The 14,891-nt window shown below is 38.7% G+C and overlaps 1 protein-coding gene and 1 pseudogene across 1 annotated transcript in view; one reads left to right on the forward strand and one right to left on the reverse strand.

Annotated features, from left to right (window-relative positions):
* Tex11 (testis expressed 11) overlaps positions 1-14,891 on the reverse strand; it is a 478,576-nt gene that overhangs the window by 337,707 nt on the left and 125,978 nt on the right. The gene's annotated exons all lie outside the window — the stretch shown is intronic.
* Positions 5,133-13,474, forward strand: LOC104850859 (annotated as a pseudogene).

Raw genomic sequence — 14,891 nt, forward strand, 5'->3', positions numbered from 1 at the left:
TGAGTTTGTGTGTCTGACTTATTTCACTTAACATTATGTTCTCAAGTTGCATCCATTTACCTACAAATGCCTCAAGTTTACCTTCCATTATGGACAGATAGTACTCATTGTGTGTGAATACCACATTTTCCTTGGCCGTTCATTTGTTGATGGACATATAGGCCGTTTCCAAGACTTAGCTATTACAAATTGTGCTGCTATAAACATGCATGTAAATGTATCCCTGTAATACGATGATTTTTAACACTTGGGAAGCCACCTAGAAGGGGGATAGCTGGGTCAATTGAAATTCCATGCTTAGTTTTTTGAGGAATAGCCACATTAATTTACAAATTAATTCTAGTTTACATTCCCTGCAACAGTGGAGAATACTTCCTTCCCCCAGAGGGCTGGCATCTTGAAGACTGGGGCCTTGAGGGCTGGCACCTTGAGGGCAACTCTATCTGACTGCCTGCAATATATGTAATTACTTACCTGTCTACAATATTCTCCCCCTCTGAAGAAGCAACCCTAACTGCCATAAGGGGGCAAGGGGTGAAGACCATTCTGGCTACTTCTGGCTGAAGAGGTTTGTACCTGTGATCGGCAATCAGAGTTACTCCACAGAAGTTCTATCTAAAGGCCCTCAATAGGTGTCAGGCAATGTCACATTGGGTAGCCTTACAGCTCTAAGTCTGGAGGAGACAAAGCCAAAGAAACAGTTAAGAATACATGGGTTAAATAATAAGGTCACCAGGGTTGTTATGAATATAACCAACAAGTATTTCCACCAAGAAATACTTCCCACAAAGAAGATAAGGAGAATATCCAAGGGATTTCAGAATCCAACATAGAAGTTATATTGTACTTTAGTAGTTAGGAACTTTTTACAAGGTCAGTCTGGTGGATCCTGTTAAAAGAAGTCTACCACAATTGTCTTTGGTTCCATTTCTATGGCCATTTGTAGTTTGGAAGCCTCTAGGCAAGAATAAACAAAATTTTAAAGAAATTAGACATATTTAATCTAAGCATGAGCACTAAAATGGAAGGGAAGGTTTGGGAAATGGTCACACTTAGAAACTGAAATAGTGATTGTAACTGTTAGCTCTTAGATTCTTTTATTGATGGATGTTATCTAAAAGTCTGATATTTTGTCATAGATCTTTTCAGTATTAGCTGTAAGAAGACAGGCCAATATGTATGTTCTCTTTAGATGGCATCCTATTAAAGGATAACAAATTAAGTAAGAGTTTTATGTCATTTAATGTCGTGGTCAGGTGGAGGTGCCAATTTCAATGCCTGTTATTGGGTGGTTCAAGATTTTTTTAAGTCTTCTTGGTTCATTTTTGGCAATATATATGTATCTAGAAATCTCTCCAATTCTTCTCAGTTTGCCAGTTGTTTGGCATACATGTTTATGAAGTAGTTGTTTTTTATGAATTTCAGTATGATCCATTTTGATTGCACGTTTTTCATTTCTAATTCCATTGATTTTTGTCCTTTTTTTTATTCGTATTTTGGGGGCTACATTGGCTAAGGGTTTGCCTATTTCATTTTTTCTCTCAAAGAACTAGCGTTTCAATTCATCATTTATATTTTTTTAAAGTTTCCATTTCATTTGTTTCTCCTCTGATATTTATACTTTCCTACCTGGTACAACACTAGGTTTGGATTATTCTTTCTTGTTTTTATGTTTTATATATTTGAGCTTATTATATTTTCTGGTGTGGGCATTCACTGCTATATACTTCCCACATAGCATTGTTTCCACCATATCCCGGAAGTTCTGGTATGTTGTACTGGTATTGTTATTTAATTCTAGGAACTGTCTTAATTCTTCCTTAATATTGTCTGCGATGCACTTATTATTCACTAGTGTGTTGTTAAACATTCAATACCTTGTAATACACGTTTGGAATGCCCATAAAAATGGAACATAATGAAATGCATTTGCTTCAAATTCTTGTTCCTTGAATTTTTCTAGGTAACATATATTAATATAAATGTGTTAATCGTGTGCTGGCATAGGTTTTGTGGTTCATTTTTCTATTGATTTCTAGTTTCATTACATTGTGATCTGGTAATATGCATGGTAAATTTTCAATTAATTTACATTTTTATATTTTTTCCATTTGTTTCAAGGTTTGATTGGACCCAATTTTTTTGTTTACTTGATCTATTTCTGATACTGGTGTATTTTAGATCCCATTACATTTAAATTAATGGATATCTAATATTTTATGTCCTTCAGAGTTTGTCTTATACAGTTGGGTGTGCCACAGTTTGGTGCATACATGTTCATACCTGTTTTCTCTTCCTGTTGAATAGTTCTATCAACCAACATGCAATGTCCTTCTTTACCTCTTTTGATCAGGTATAGCTTGAAATCCCATTATCTGAAAACACAATAGCTATTCCTGTTTCTTTTCTGGTTCTCTTTGTATGGCATGTCATTTTACATGCTTTAATTTTTAGTCTTTGAAATGATTTTTGTGTTACATGTGTTTCTACAACATTGTGTTGAGTTTTCTTTCTTGATCTATTCTGCTCATCTGTGTCTTTTGACTGGTGAGTTGAATTCATGTGCATTGATATTTATAATTGATGGGTGTTGACTTATTCCTGTCATTAAATTAATTACCTATTGTTGCTTTCCTTTCTTTCCTTTCCAGTCAATTGGTAGACCTACCTGATGTGTTCATTTCACTGGACCTTTGGGCATCTTTAGCTTCACTGTCTCCGTCTAGGATATTCTTGATTATTCTTTGCAGTATTGGTTTGGTGGCCATAAATTCCTTCAGGTTTTCTTTATCCCTTTCTCTTAAGGTTTGTGTTGAGAAATCTGTGGTAATTCTGTTGGGTTTCCCTTTATAGTTAATTCGTTACTTTTCTCTAACAGGCTTTAAGTTTCTGTTCTTGTGTTTTGTTTCTGGTATTTTAATCATTATGTGGCATGGCATTCTTTTATTTCCAATCATGGTTATATGGAGTTCGATATGTTCACTTAATCTGTATAATCTGTATGTCAAGCTCCTTTTCCATGTCTAGAAATTTTTCATCTACCTGTGTAAACAGGTGTTTTATTCCCTTTCTGGTGTCTTCTGATTTTTCACTAACTCCAATTGCTGATATATTGGTCCTCTTTGAGTCACTGAGGAGCTCTTGGATCCATTTTCATGTTCCCTCATTGTTTCCAAGTTATCTCTCATTAATTTATCCTTGACTTCAGCTGTATCTTCTACCAGTAGTTCTGCTACTCTTCTTCATGCTGGTCATTTCTGCTACCCATATTTTCAATCATGTTTTTGATCTGTTGGACTTTGGTTTGGACTTTTCTTATGGACTACCATTCTTGTCTATGCTGGGCATTCGTAGATTTGCATCTCTTCCTTTAGCTCAATACCTGTGTATTATTGTCTTCTCTAGACTCACTGGTCATTTGTTTCATCAGGATCATTATCCGATTAGTTTTATCTTATTTAAATTTTCCAAGTAGCATATTAAAATGTTTACCTCCACTGGTACCCATTCAGACATATCTGCTGTGTAGTATATGGTTTCCACACCCTCAATGCCCTTTGAACCAGTTTAGGGGAGTTTGGGGCTTTGGGAGGCATTTTGTTGCTTTGTCTTTTCATTTTGGGGGGGTTTTGTTGTTTATTTTTTTGTGCTGAGATATGCAAATTCTTTGGCACAGTGCCTCATTCTTTGATAGTGAGCCATAATATTATTTATAACCCCCAGGAAGTCTAGTTATTGGCAAAGAGAGAAAGTCAGTTGCAAGCTGTTTTTATTTACTGTTACCTTGGCTATAATAGGAAATTCAATAATGCAACCAAATTTCAACTGGATATTGACATACCCTATGATCCACTCATGAACAGCCCTTAATCAAAATAAGAGAGGACTATGATTTAAATGAAGACAACTAGGCCATACATATCAACCAATATTAGCTTAGATCACTAATTTCTGCTGGATATAGGCAGCAGTGCCACAGCATAAACATACAACTATATTAAATGCCTTCTTCAAGACTACCGCCTCTATTACTCCCTTTGAACCTGGCCTCCCACCACAGAATACAGGCCATGTGATCTTCCTGGTCTGAGCCCAGGCCTCTCAAGGTATCCAAGAGATCTCTATTTAGCTGTTATCCCCTGCAAGCCTAACTCCTAAGGCTATCATTTAGCTAGTCTCTGTGGTAGGGTATCACTTCAGTCCTAAAGTGAAATTCTCCTCCTGGGTTTTGATCTCTTTGCTATGTTTTCAGCTCTGTTGCCTTGTGCTGTGGAGAAACCAGGAACTGGTGGCTGGGCACTTGGTTTCTGGGTCCTCGTGGATAAGCAGGGACCCTGAGTGTATGTCAGCAGTGACTGAGTGTGGGTAGCAATATTTTTCATTACTTGCTTGTGCTGTGCTCATGTCCAGACTGTGTAAGGAACAACAGAATGCAGAGTAGGAGTAGTTGAGAGGGTACAGTACACCTCCTGAGCCTATTACACACAGTCAAATCAAAACCTACATGCATCAGAATTACGTGTGCTTTTGTGACTTGGTGAGTAAAATGTATCAATTAGAACAATATTATTTCAATATACCTATTCTATATTTGCAACTCTTTCAGTCAACATAAATACATACCCTGTGAATTTTCAAATGGAATGCAGAATTTTGATCAGACATTCAACTTAAAGAAAAATGTGATGTCTGATTATTAAACTTTTATAAGATCTAGCTTCCCACAGAAAAAATGTTCCTTGTTTCACAATCACATCTTATTCAGTTCATCACTTTCTGGTAGTATGCACATTTGTGAACAACTATTTTCAAGAATGAAATGGAAACAAGTACTATTAAATCCAAAATTTCTAACAATCACCTTAAGAACTCACTAAGAATTGTAACCACTTCCATCAAATCAGACAATGACTCATAAGCTACATAAACACAAGGTCAAATACAGTTGTGCCTTGGTTCATGAATTAAATTCTTTCCACATTTCTGGTGTGTGATGATTGATTGTGTCAACTTGAGAAGTTTTGTTAAGAGAATCTTAACTAAACCAGCTCAGCAATTCCACACCCTGGGGTGTGGAAGACCCACATTAGGGTGGCTCATCACCTGAATGGTATAAAAAGAAAATGAAGAAGATGGATCAGCTTCTGTTTCAGAGGAGCCCTAGTATTTGCCTTTACCTTGGATATTATCACCTGGCTTCCAATGAAGACTCTTCAGATTCTAGTGCAGCTCCTGCAGCCTTCCATGGCAAACCCATCAGCCTCCTGATATGGACTCAGAAGGGACACACTGCAGTGAGCTCCAGACCTTTGACTAAATCTTTCAGTCTCCAGTGTACAGACAGACTCTCTGGGCTCTCTCATCCAACTCTGTGGACAGCCACTGTAAGCCAATCTTATAAATTCATAAATATTTGCATAATTTGTGTTATATCTGTTTCTCTAGTAAATACTGACTGATACATGGTAGCAAACTGAATTGGATGAGAATAGAACCAAATTTCCCCCATAAGTTCAATTTTGAACCTAACCATTGAATTTGATTCAGTTCTCATCCAATTGCATTTACAACCAGAATCGTGAAAGAATTAAGTTTCTGAACTGACGTACCACTATATTCCATCAGTTTTAATGTTTACATTGCCTTCTTTTTAAATGATATAATAAAAATATTTAAAAATAAATGAAGCTGTTAATTACATGAAATAACTATCATATATAGTTGCATATATTCATACACACACACACACACACACACGTAATATGCAACCCAAGGCAATTTCTCTTCACTCAAAACAATCAGGGTGAAACAAAAGATCAAAATGAAACACAAAAGCAAGCCTAAATACACAAACCAACCAATCAAAATAAAATTTTGATTAAGGATCCAAACATCCTTTGTGGAGAAAGAAGTAAAGAATTAAAGAAACAAGCCAGTACTGTCAAAGATCATTGGCGCAAAAACTTCACACAGACACACATAAACTCTGTGTATGGCCCAGCACTTCTCTAAATCAAACACTGAATTTTGTACCCGAAGGACCTTTGAGATTTTGTCATATTCTCTCATTTTACAGATCGACACATGGATTTCATAGCAGTAAAGTGTCACAATTTGGCACACCAGTGAGTAGTTCCTGCTAAAATGTTGAATACAAATCACAGAGAATGTCTTGAGTAATAGCAAGAATCTCAAATGTCAAGGAGTTTCTATTTTCCACTTATAAAGGTTAAGTACATGGAAATATTTTAAATGTCTAACATGGAAGAATTTTCTAATTCTCATAACACAAGAAAGTTGATTAGTAAATCTCCACAACCTGAGCAACCACAGAGATGGCCTAATTTGCATGACAAAGACATTGATAACTGAGCTAAGAAATAAACCTTTGCCAGATACAGACTGACCAGTGAGAGTTGTATATGAAGGAAATAATCAAGACCTTTGCAGGGGTTGGAACTGTAGCTCAATGTGAAGGCATGTGCCTGGCATTCATGAGGTCCTGAGTTTAATCCACAGCAATACACACACACACACACACACGCACACGCACAATGAACACACAAAGCCCTATAAAACTGAACCAGTACTGAAACCCTAACAGAAGACAATTTGAAAAATGTGGCTTCATCTGACCAGGTTGACTGCCTGCCAAAGTGAAAATATCAACTTTGTCATAAAATGTAAATAAGGCCAAGAATCTGAAAAAATTAATATGAAAAAATATCTAGGAGTCAATAAAAAATGATTCAGTATATGAAGACCTTTGAAAATTTCAGCTTACATAAAAAAGAACAGAAGTCAGTGATGAGACAGCACAAATGTTGGAATTATCTGCTTTTATTTAAACTTACTTTAAACCACTTGAAAAAGTAATTATGAACAGTCATGAAGCAAAAAGAAATATATATAAAGTCTCAACAAATAAAAAAGGCATAAGCAAATTAAAATCTGTAGGTTGGCCAGGGTTTTAGCTCAGTGGTTCCACCATTTGCCTTGCAAGTGCAGGGACCCAAGTTCGATCCCTGGTACAAAAAAAAATCTGTAGGTCAATATGGATGGTGAAATAATTTTTTTTTACATTTATAAAAGATTATTTTTCAGAGGTGGTTTAAATATACTGTTTCCAAATGTAGCATTTCCCTTCAGTTTTAAAAGGCTATTTACAGAAAGTGTTATCCTATCTCTACTCTTAAACATATCAATCACTTCTACATATCTAGAACTAGATTTTTTTCATATAAGAACTTGTCTCCTCGCATATTTGGGTTATAGAACATCTGAACCCATACTTCCATCCCTTTCCAGGAACACCTTTGTTCTTTCTACAATTAGAAGTTACAAGCAGGGTGTGGTGGCACTTGCCTGTAATCCCAGCATTCGGGAGTCTGAGGCAGAAGGACTGCTGTGAGTTCGACATTAGCCTGGGCTACATAGTGAGTTCCAGGGCAGTCTGAACTACATAGTGAGACCCTATCTCAAAAAAAAAAAAAGAAGTTACAAATCAGCTAACATTTATGATGAATAATGCTTGCCATATACCCTTGCTAAGTGCCTCACTTCTCTATTGAACCAATATTAGCTAAGTGACTGTACTTGTAAATCTGTAAGTTGATTGTAGTTTGACCTACATTGTACCCATATTGTGATTTTGATATAAAATTACCCCTGACAAAGAGCCTCAGGGGCCACCCAACAACGGGTTGTCAGAAATCCAGAAGATAGTCTTCTTGTTTCCAATAAAACTCTTAGCACTGATAAATAAAATTACATATGTAACAATGGTTATACTCTGAGGTACCTTCTAAATATGATCAATATGGCCTTGAACCATTCCCTCTTCACTTCTTTTTCTCTGCCTTCAATCCAGTGGATAACTATAAGCATATGTAATATTAATGGTGGTTGAATCCAAAATTCATATACAGAGGACAAGCACATCTATCTGCGTCTTTCAACACAAAATGTACAAAACGTGCCAACTTTACTACTACTTTGTCATACACTGGCAGCCTAAGGTGTAGGAACTAGATGTTGAAAATTCTGAATTTATTTGCCCATTATATACACAATATACACAGCAAAACAAAACTCACAAAACATACAGAAAAATGATTTCTGATAATGTCCAAGTACAAATGCACTAACATACTACCTCTTGTAATTTCTTCCCTCCCACTTCCTCCAAACAACTGAACAAGTACAGAGAGTATCACTCTGCTCACAGAGGTGGTTCAACCACTCCATTCTTAAAAGACAACATTTTGTATTAATTTTAAGCAAAAAAAATGTTTATTTACAAAATGATATTTTACTATCTCTACACTTAACATAGGTTGGGTACTTCTAAATGTCTAGATAAGAGTAGGTGTTTCAAATTAAGGACTCAAGTTGTCCATTATATACAGACAGCAATCTTGATTAAACTGCACACGTGTAACAATAGTTATAAATTGAAAGTGCCTTGAAAATATGAGCATTGTGGTCTAGAACCCTTCCTTTCTCCACTACCAAGTAGGCTAAAATGCTCAAATTTTCAGAAGAAAATCTTTCCTAGGAATGTTAATACAAAATGAATAAAATGTGTTAATTTATTAACTGCTTTTTGTCAAAACTGACAACTTCTTTAGTATCTAGAAAGACTAGATGTTGTAAAAGGACTCAATTGGGTTTTACATACCCTATATACACAGCAAAACAGCAAATGAAAACAAAATGCACAGACATAAGGGACAATGGTAACTCGCTTCACTATAAGTACACTAGGATAGCACTCTGCATTTCCTTCTCTTCTGAGAATCAGTACCTAAACACAATGTAGACTATTAGAGGGGGCTTGCCTATTCCCCCCACAAAATAACAATTCATGTGAGTTGTAACAAAAAAATTTACAAAATGGGTTATTTTACTACTTTTTAACAGGTAGCAGGCACTTGAGAACATCTAAAAAGACTAGATATTTCAATAAAGTACTTAACATTGTCATATATATATATATATATATGTATTTATGAATGAAGACTAAAATGCACAAATACACAAAACTAATGGTTACAATATGAACAAACTCTTCTACATGTAACAACTCTGTTACTGGACCTTTTTCTCTTTTCACTGTCTTCTGCTCCATATCCTTTAATCCACAGATCAAATGTGGACAAGTACCACTCCTAGTGTCACTTCTCCAGATGGTCTAGCAAACTCCGTTTCAAAAAGTCACTTTCAGGAGATGTTTCTTTTCTGTCATTTTTAAAAATCAAATAGACATTTCCAAGACGTGTGGTTTTTCTAACAATATCATACATCAGCAACCTCTTTAAATCCATATTGTCCAGATGCAACAAGGTTTATTTTGAAAGGTTGGGGAGAATGTGGAAAACAGCTTTTTCATTTCACATGCACAGGACTTCTAAAAATGTCCAGTAAATCTTACCAAATGATGGCGGGCATTTCCAATTAACCAAACATGAAATGCTTCTTCACCATTTCTCTCTTTGGCAATCACCCATGGCCCACTAACCCTAGGCCATAGCTTCCTCATCTTCCAGGGCAGGTAAGGCCTTTATTGGTCCTCTCCAACTGGGACACAGCAGTTACCTCAGTATCCAGATCTGCTCAGTTCCATGGCCAGAAGTGACCCAGCTTTCAGACCCACGTTCTTGGGCCCACCCTGTAATGATTCTCCAGTGCAGTCAGGAGGCAGTCATTCTTCTTATTATGTTATGCTACTACCATGGCAAGGTACCACATCCTCAGTGGCTGGTGGGGGCTTCACCCAGGCTAGCAGGGTTGGGCCAGGAGACCCTGTGATCAAAAGGTCCCAGCTCTAAGGCTGCCACCGCTGCTATCAGGTTATCCTAGTTGGGTAGTGGAGTGGCTAGCCTGTGCTTTAAAGCCTGGTCCCAGCCAATGGGCAGCAGAAGCAAAGGATCAGGGGCCTGCAGGGCAGAGGCCACAGCATATCCCCAGATCCCCTAGGTCACCCGCCAGAGTGGGTCTGTGCTTTCTGCAGGAACTAATAAAGAATTCTTTTTTTTTTTTAATGAAAGATCACCAAGCCCAGTGGTACACACCTATAGTCCCATGTAAGGATTGTGAGCTTCAGCTCAGTCTGGATATCAGTGAGACCAATCCCCAAAAAAGAAATAAAAACATGAATAATAAAAATTTTTGAAAGATTTGGTAACAGCATACAAAACTTAAGAAAAATTTTTTTCTAGTAGACCCACCTTGCAACAAAATTAAAAGAACTTCTTCAGAAAAAATTACATAGGTAAGAAATTCAGATCTGTATAAAGAAAGGAAGAGCATCAAAGAGAAATAAGTGAAGGTAACAAAAACTTTTTTCTGTTGATATAAGTTTTTTCAAAATAATAAAAGCAAAAATATATTTCATTATATATTAATTGCAAATATATTGCAAATCCAAGGAAAACCATTAAAAAGTTACTAAACAAGCATAACTGATATTCTAAGAGAGGAGATAAAATAGAATATACAAAATGATCAGTTAAAAAGACAAAGGACAGAAAAAGAGTTGAAAACAAAAAGAGGAACAAAGAACTAAGCCAACAAGTACAAACAGTAATTAGATGGTAGATATTATCCCAGTATATCAATAATCACTTTACTCATCAATTGTATAAGTGCTCCAATTAAAAGGAAAATTGTAAGCCTAGAATGGTGGAGTGTGTCTATAATCCTAGCTCTCTGAAGGATGAAGCAAGAAGACCATAAATTCAAGCCCAGCCTTGGCAATTTAGTGATTTAGAGTGACCTAGTCTCAAAATAAAAAAATGGTTGAAGATGTAGCTCAGTACAAAGTTCCTAGGTAGGTCCTAGGATCAATCGTTAATGCTGGGGGGGTCGTAAAGAGTAAATCAAAATATAAGACTTAACAATATATTCTCTTTAAGAAACCCATTTGAAATATGAAGATACATATACAATAAAAGTAAAGGAATGAGCCAGGCTTGGTGGCACATGCCTGTAATCCGAAAACCCAGGAGAGTAACAAGTTCAAGTGCAGATTGAGCAATTTAACAACTTTACAAGAATTTGTCTCAAAATAAAAACTAAAGAAAGTCTGGGGCTGTAACCCTGTGCAAAGGCCCTGGGTTCGATCTCTAGTACCAAAACACACACACACACACACACACACACACACACACACACACACACACTAATGGAACAAAGTCAAGCTTAGGTGGTACATGCCTGCAATCCTAGCTACTTGGGGGACTGAAACAGACAGCATATTTGAGGTCAGCCTGTGCAATTTAAGGAAGCCCTGTCTCAAAAACAAAATAATGCCTGGTGGCATATACCTATAATCCTAGTACCTTTGGAGGACACAGCAGTAGGCTCACAATTTCAAACCCCATCTGGGCAACTTAGAGACTTAGCAAGATTTTGAATCAAAATTTAAAAATATAAAAGTCTGGGTACATAGCTAAGGATGTTCTTGGGTTCAATCCCCATTACCATTAACAAAATAAGTAAAATAAAAAGGACTGGGAATGTAGCTCAAAAATAAAGCACTTGCCTACCATATACAAGGCCTAGCATCTCAAAAAAAGTAAAGGAATCAGGAAAAATGTATAATGCTAATACTAAGGAAAAGTATGGAAGTAGCTAAAGTGGACCCTTGATTTACGAACTCAATTTGTTCATGAGGGCTGGTTGTAATTCAAGTTGGTTGTAGGTCAAGACTATTTTCTCATAAGAAATAATGGAAATTCCCATAATGTGCTCTGAACCTCCCAAAGTACCTCTTAACCTTTTCACAATAAAAAATGGTTGTATATGTGCATAATTTACCAGAAACACGAATAAATTTCCTAGTATATTCACCAAAAAGTTATAAAATGTGCCTAATTTACTAGAAACAACAATTTGATGCTGTACTCACCATTCAAGTTAACATCTTTGGCTTACAGAAAGGGAGGATGAAATGGAAAGTGATTATTGTTTGAAAGGAGAGTCCCCTTCCATAAGAACATCAGGAATCTGGCTTTCTGACGTTCTTCCTCTCCTTGGGAAGGTTGGTAGCCTACAAGGACTGCTTCTGCGTCACTAGGTCTCAACTAGCATTCAGGTAGTAACTCAAGACTTTGGTAACAAGTTAAAACTAAAATTCCAGTCATCCAAGTTGTTCATATGTGAGGCCAGTCGTAACTCACAGGCCTATTGTATATAACTTTATACAGAGCAGACATCAGAGCAAGAAACGTTATCAGGGATTACCTAATTAGGCATTACCTAATGACAAAAGGGTCAATCCCCCAAAATGACTTGACAAACTTTAATATAGATGCAGATAACAAGAATGTAAAAATATAAAACTGTAAGGAAGAATAGATGAATCTACTATTATAGGTGGAGATTTCAACACCACCCTATCAGATACAGACAAATTCTGCAACAGGAAATCCCAGGGAATACATACTTGAACTCAACAGCATCATCAATCAACTAGATATAATGGACATCTAGGAACTATTTCATCAAAAACCAGCAGAATTCAGTCTTCTTAAGCTCATATGTAACATTCAACAACATAAAATGCATTCTGGACTATAAAAGACATACTAACAAATGTTAAAAAATAAAAATCAAGCTGGGCATGGCGCTTCATGCCTGTAATCCCAGCATTTAGAAGGCTGAAGCAGAAGGATCATCGCAAATTTGAGGCCAACCTGGGCTACATACTGAGTTCAATGCCAACTTGAAGTATAGTGAGATTTTTCTCACACAATATCAATAAAATAAAACTAAAAAAAATAAAATAAAAATCATATAATGTCTTCTTTTAGGCCACAAAGGAATTAGGTAAAAAATCAATAACAGGGGGTCTCTGTGGTGAGTGCCACCATCTTGGAATACAGGAAGAGCAGAGTTCTGAATATGACTACCTGTTTAAGCTTCTTTTGATTGGTGACTCAGGTGTGGGCAAGTCATATGGCTGCTCCTGTGGATTGCTGATGACACACAGAGAGCTACATAGACACCATTGGGGTGAATTTCAAGATCCAAACCATTCAGCTAGATGGTAAAACCATCAAACTTCAGATTTGGGGTACAGCCAGGCAGGAACAGCTTCAGACCAGCATTTCTGCTACTATGGGGGGGGGCTCAAGGCATCATCACGGTGTTCAATATCACTGACCAGGAATCCTATGTCAGCATGAAGCAATGGCTGCAGGAGACTGACCGCTATGCCAGTGAGAATGTCAGTACTCTCCTGGTGGGCAACAAGAGCAACCTCACCACCACCACCAAGTTTACAGACTCTTGGGGCATCCAATTTCTGGAGACAAGTGCCAAGAATGCCACCAATGTCAAGCAGGCTTTCATGACTATGGCTGCTGAGATAAAAAAGCAGATGGGCCCTGGAGCAGCCTCAGGAGGAGAAAGGCCCAATCTCAAGATCAGGAGTACCACTGTGAAGCAAGCTGGTGGTGGCTGTTGGTAGGAGGGGTACTTGAGATGGGACAGAGAGCACACCTCCAGATGATGCCTCTGGAGGGGTCAGGAGGTACCCCCTCCCTCTTCTGGACATTGGAGTCTGTAACTCTGAGGTATCCTGGGCACCCCATCTCCCTCTGGCTCATCTGCTATCCTGAGTCCTGGTTCTTTCAGGGTCCCCAAGGTAGGATATTCAGGACCTGTGGCAAGGGTGAGGAGGGGGGCTGCTCTGTTACTGCCTCTAGATGCCTTGGAAAGATGCCCCACCAAGCACCTTCCTTTGGAAAGGGGTGGGGATCCTCTGTCTCCCCTCCCCCATGTATGCTGCACTAGTTCTTCACCCCCCCCAGAATTTGCTTTTCGTTTTTTGGTACCTGGGATCGAACTCTGGTCCTCGCACTTGCGAGGCAGGTGGCAGAACCACTGAGCTAAATCGCTGCTCCCCTCTACACGACCCCCTTCCCAAGATCTGAGACTTCCCTAGCCTCTGCTGCACCCGGCTGTAGTCAGTGCCTGGGGTCAGGACTAGCCAAGGGATCCAAGGCCTGAGATCTAGGGCCCTGGGCTGGACCTTAAGACTGGTATGGGGCCTGCAGGAGCCCAGCAGCCCACCCTTTCCTGTCCTCTGCCTCCCTCCACCCCTCCTATACTCACAGCTCAAGCCATCCAGCTGCAGTGGGGTTCAGGCACAGCTAGGGAAGGTGGGCAGGAGGCTGCACTGGGCCTGTGTCTTGAGGTCAGAGGGAGCCTGCTCCTACAACCCACTGCCCTGCCAGAGCCAGGCCCATGTGCTGCCTGCCCACTGTGCCCCTTTGTGCCCAAGGCAGGCAGAGGGGCAAGGCCCACCAAGCCAGAGGCCAAGCACCAGCCTTAGCCCTCACTCTGCCAGCACCCCCTCTCTTTCCCTGAGGCAGCACATCTGGTCTATTCTTCCTCCCATTGCTCAGAGCCTAAGGGGCAGAGCCTCATCCCTGCTGCTACTTCTCTGGGGAATGTGGGTGAAACCCAGAGCTGGGGGCCCTCTGCTCATCCTCTCCCCAGCCAGGATCCTAGCCCTCTTCCCTCTAGCACAGTTTAGTCCTGCAGAAAACAAACCTTGGTCACTAGCTAAGAAGCCATGTCCTTTGTTCTGTCTCTTGCCTGTCCCATCTACACCCTGCCCTTCCCTCCAGTTTGTATTTAAATCTCTGGGCCACCCCTTGGGGGCACTCATTCCCAGGATACCTTCTGATCATGTCAGGCATTTTGCAAGAAAATGCCACTTGGGGAAAGACAGAAAGGACAAAAAAATTCAATAAATTTCCATTGGTCCTTGGGTGAGCCAAGGGTCTCTGCGGGGGCAGGGGGGGATCAATAACAGAAAGATGACTTGACAATTCCAAAATATTTTCAGATTAAATAATACATTTCTAAATACTAAACAA

The sequence above is a fragment of the Fukomys damarensis genome, unplaced genomic scaffold, assembly GCF_012274545.1.
Source record: "Fukomys damarensis isolate Sample0158 unplaced genomic scaffold, DMR_v1.0_HiC HiC_scaffold_39, whole genome shotgun sequence".
In the NCBI taxonomy this organism is placed as follows: domain Eukaryota; kingdom Metazoa; phylum Chordata; class Mammalia; order Rodentia; family Bathyergidae; genus Fukomys; species Fukomys damarensis.